Here is a 5,161-nt window from a genome sequence, read left to right on the forward strand (position 1 = left end):
CTTTTAAAGGATTGTAAATGAGTGAGTCATGCTTAGTTCCATGGTCAAAATAGACTAGAATCATCTGAATACACGCCCAAAACATTAAGCTAGAGTATCATTTTTGCTCTTAGCCATTGAAATAAAACAAACATCAGAATAGAAAATACAAGTTTCTAATATTGCATACAGTGGCAGAACAGGACAATATTAAATTGTAAGAAGTCGTGAGAAAAAAAAAAGAAGTTATTCTGAAATAAATTGACGCAGTTAATTCCCTAGAAGCCCCTCTGTGTTTTGCTGGGATGAAACAGGATGAAACTGAGAGAAAAATAGGGATGGAGGACTAAAGAAAATTAGTAACGTAATCCACAGCAGGATCAAAAGAGTGCGATTGGATTATATTTTGTTGCATCAGAGCAAATAAAAGATGTTTCAGATCAAAGGCAGTGATTTTCAGTGGGGGAATATGGAGATGCATTATTGAAGATTGAACAAAGTCCATTTGTGTGTGCGTATGCATGTGTGTGTGTGTGTGTGCGTGGGGTGGTGTCGGTGGTGGTGGTAGGGGCGGTCGTATTTGATGTCATAACTTGGGAAACATAGCCTCTCTTATTCAGCAGAGCTCTGTAACTCTACCTGGGTCTCTCATTGTGTCTTTATTTGTTTGATTTCAAGGGAGGGACGTTACAATAAAGCCAATCTGGAAATGAGATCAGGCTGTGACTGATGGTAATTACTTGCTGTCTACACCATTAAGAATTTAATGTAATTTCAGATAGACTTTCCTGGAAGGGGGGGTGGGGTGTAGCGGAGAGAGAGAGAGGGTAAGAGAAACAGAGAGAGAGGGAGAGAGAGAAAGATGGAAGGGAATATAGCTGAACCGTATCTGTAATTTCTCAGTGTATCTGCATGAGATTATGAAGAAAGACCTCTCTGAAACAAATGAACAACCACATCAATAAATGCATCGAAAGTTGTAGCCGCATATAATATAAAACACAGAAAACTAAGGGTGTCTGTCACAAGTTCAAGAACACGATTTAAATCACGTTTATTCTGTCCTGGTCTGGGGATATCAAACTGGCTATCAGCAGGATCACCACTTGAAGTGATCAGTCATGTAGAAAAGCTGTGGGGTGCCTCTGTCTTTTTGGTCCCCTTTCCATCTGTTTCTAGAGATGTAAAACCCAGAACAGGATTTATGTAACAAGACACATATATCAAACTCAGTCTCCTGAAGATTAGAAAAAACAAAAAGCAAAGGTTAAAGGTACTTTGGAAGACTGGGTGGGACTGAAGGATACAGTACAGCTGAAATATCTTGATTTTTTGACTGCAGAACAAATAGCTAGGGATGCAGATTCATGCAGCAGGTTTGGATACCCCAAAGAAATCTTGTATTTATCAGTCTGTCACATCATTGTGAAGGAATATTGAGCCACTTTTCTTTGCAGCATAGCTGTAGTTCATTCAGATTGTGAGCAATTCTTTATGCAGGCCCCTTCACAGAATTTCAGTCAGGTAGATTTTTCTGCTGTGCTTGGCATCATTGTCCAGTTGCATGATCAATTTTTGTCCAAGATGGCCTCATATTTGACTACAATACTTTGGTACACATAGGAGTGTTTGATTGACTCAATGGCTTCAAGGTGCCCAGGTCCTGTGGGTGCAAAACAAACCTAAATCATCACCCCTCCCACCATTGTGTTTTACGGTTACGATGAGAGCTTTTTGTGGATATGCTGTGTTTGGTTTTTCCAAATGTGGCGCTGTGCACTATGACCAGATGTCTCCACTTTGGTCTTGTCTGTCCAGAAGTCTTATTGTTTCTTCAGATGCAACTTTGCAAAAGCCATGTTGCCACAGTCTGTACTGTCATGAACTTTAAGAGTCTTAGATGTAGCTCTTGGATGATGTGCACTTCTGGTAGATTGTGGCATTGTGGTAACACAAATCCTCCAGACCAGCAAGTTATCAAAACTTCCATTATAGTAAGAAACGTTACTTATATGTACTAAAAGTGAACATGTGAGAAATAGCATGGTGCTTTTTTCAGCTTGTAGGCCACAACAGAGACATACAAGAGAAGAGTTAATATTGAAGCCAAATGTATTCTTTTCACCTATTGAAACATCTTAAAATGAAATAAATCCAATCCGATCCGATCTTACCATTTATTAATAGAAACCAGTGTTTGTTATTGCACACTGAACCATACTCTATCATCATAACATCTGGGTTTAGGCCAGCACAGACATAAAGGTCTTGTATGACTGTTTCCTGTCTCAACATGCTGAATGAAACGACTTATTGAAAGAGTCAGAACGGGTGAAAGAGAAATGAGACACACTAAAGTGAGACCTCAGTTGTTATTACTGCAATTAATCACAATCTGTAGTTGTTTGCTCAGAGCAAGAAAAAAAGAAAAGAAAAGAGAGAAGAAAAGAAATCTGCAAAATTTGTTATATTATGTGTCACTTGGCTTCAGACAAACTGAGTCTGGGCTAAGCTACTTGAAGTTACTAAGTTACTGTAGGATGACATCAGCAACATTATTAAGGCAAAGACTGAGTATCGCCTCTGGCTGACACATGAGGAGAGACTAACATAGCACCTGTATTTGCAATGGTGTTCTAGCATTGAAGGCTTTTTATAACACAGCCTTCCAGTTCCTGTAGTCACATACATCTAAAAATATCTTGATAAAAGCAAAAAATGAATTAATCAGTAACACAAAGAAATTCACATTTTAAGTTAATACAAATATTTAACCTCCTAAGACCCGAACTCTTCCACGGCATGCATTTTTAATTTCTCTTTGATATTTGGGCTGATTGGGTCCTAATTAATGTAAAAACAAAGAATTATTACCAGATTTTTTTTTTTTTACCTAATTTTTGTTTCTAAGAAAAACGAGAGCCACATATGAGGATATTCGTTTAAAATTTCGATACAACAGTAGCAGTTTAATGTCCTCGTAAGTGGATATTAGGCCCTTGTTGAGCAAAATTGAGTATTTTGGTCTAAATAACCCAAAATGTGATGTCCACATATGTGGACGCCAGGTCCTAGGAGGTTAAGACCATAGGAAGTATATTGAATGTGCGGCTGGATTACTCTTTTTCTTAATGAATGTTAAAGTCAGGCCAATCAGTTACAGCTCTGATAGTACATGAGACTAATGATGTTGATTTCCTTTATGTCACCCATATTATTATTTGTCTGAAATACATTATAGTATGCATCCAGCATACATATGCCCAAGGTGATTACTAAGGATTACACGGAGCTATTTCCAGTTCCTGATGTGCTCTGTGCGTTAATGACGTGCTACTGTTAAAAACATAAGGCTGGTATTTACTTGAGAAACTGCGCTGGAGAATGTACTCTCAATACAGGTTTGTTTGCATTCTTGCTGTCTTGTGAAAGCCAAACCTGAACTGGTTTTAGAGGCATATAACACAACAGAGTGCATCACTTGGGAGGGTGCATACAGTAGTTAGCCCAGGTACAAAGAGTCCTGAAGCCTCTTTGCCCACATAACTTTCATAGCAAACATACAAATACAACAAAGAAGCACAGGGCAGAGAAAAAGCAGCTTTAAAACCAAAAGGCTTTCTGAGTTGATCTGTTGGGGGAGAATGTGTCAGAAGCACTTTCACACTTTCCAGATATATCCCAAAGTTGTTGTGGAATGAAAAGCACAGTGATTGCGAATACCACTCAAGAGAGGTGAGAAATGTGAATTTGATCCTCAAACACACCAGACACGAGCAGCTGCACTATGTTTTTCCTTCTTAGTGGGACTCTTGGTATTACCTCACCAGGTCTGTTCTTCACAGGTGATGGCAACAATAATACAGAATCATGTACTTTGATCTTTAACTCCTTCAGTGACACTCACACTTCGTAAGATCCAACAGGCACTTAATTTGTATACCAAATTTGATATATGAAGAAGATGAAGTCTAAATGTATTTTTTATTAGGTGCCAATCAGTATCTATCAATTTCCTTCCTTACTTTAAAGTATATTTCCATTCTTTGTGTTTTTCAGTTTATTTTAATCTAAACTACAGGCTTGTTTTCTTTTAAGCATATAAATGACATTTATACCAGTCAAGTTTAGACACACACATCTGAGTGCATGTAGGATATATGTGTGATAGCAAGACATAATGAAATCAATACAGAATAAAATCCAGTGTATTATAAAAATAAAGTATCTTTAATAGTTACAAACAGTCTATCACAAACACTTGCATATTTTCACAGACACATTGAGAATTGCATGACTCTATAAAGGAAAGTGATGTATTTAACTTAAAAGTAGCTTTTTTGACAAGTTTGGACACAGTTCCAGTAGCAAAGTGATGAAAATGTGATTATTTTGTTGTTGTGCTGATTTGGCACAACAGCTGTACGGAATTTTTATTGATAAAAAGAAAAGAAAAGGGGACAAAAACAAACAAACAAACAAACAAACAAAACAAAACAAAAAAACTCAAGGTGCACCTACAAGCTTTTCCCCCCGGAACTTTTAACCTAACATTATATCACTCAATTATCACTTATATGTACTATATTATTGCACAACATCTGAGCAAAAGTAGAAAGTAAGACACAAGTGAAAACGTGTGAAGAAACGTCTAGTTTGTTTGTTAGTCTAGTTTGGTCTGTTGTCATTGCGGTTGTCGTGTATAGAACGACGTTTTATGGCATTCACGTATTCTGTGTTAGCTTTTCCAATTCACTTTGATTGCCCTTTTCTGTATTACAGACCTCACGGTTACCTCATGAATATAGATAAACATTTAACTTGGAAATACATTTATTTTTCAATTATATTTGTATAACCGATACAAGTGACAGATGGTCTAAAGAGATGCATTTTTTTCTCTAAAGCAGTGTCTCTTGTCCTTACCAATCAAATGCAAAACTTGTATATAAAGTTGTAAATCTTTTTATACAGTATTTACATGGGACCTTGGTAATATTCACTGAGTTACTGTGATGTTTTTGTAATGACACCGTTGCTGCCTGCCAACAGTTGACAGAAAGTGGTGGCATATGACAAAAAACAATCATCACAAAGCCCAAAAGAGGAACTTCATGTAAGAGAAAGTTCTTACAGTGAGTTTTGTAAACATTTATGTAAACAGTGGTGGTGTCTTTTTTGT

The sequence above is a fragment of the Mchenga conophoros genome, linkage group LG1, assembly GCF_057382185.1.
Source record: "Mchenga conophoros isolate Kocher_MC1m ecotype Shallow Benthic linkage group LG1, M_conophoros_male_GT1.1, whole genome shotgun sequence".
NCBI classification, from domain to species: Eukaryota; Metazoa; Chordata; class Actinopteri; order Cichliformes; family Cichlidae; genus Mchenga; species Mchenga conophoros.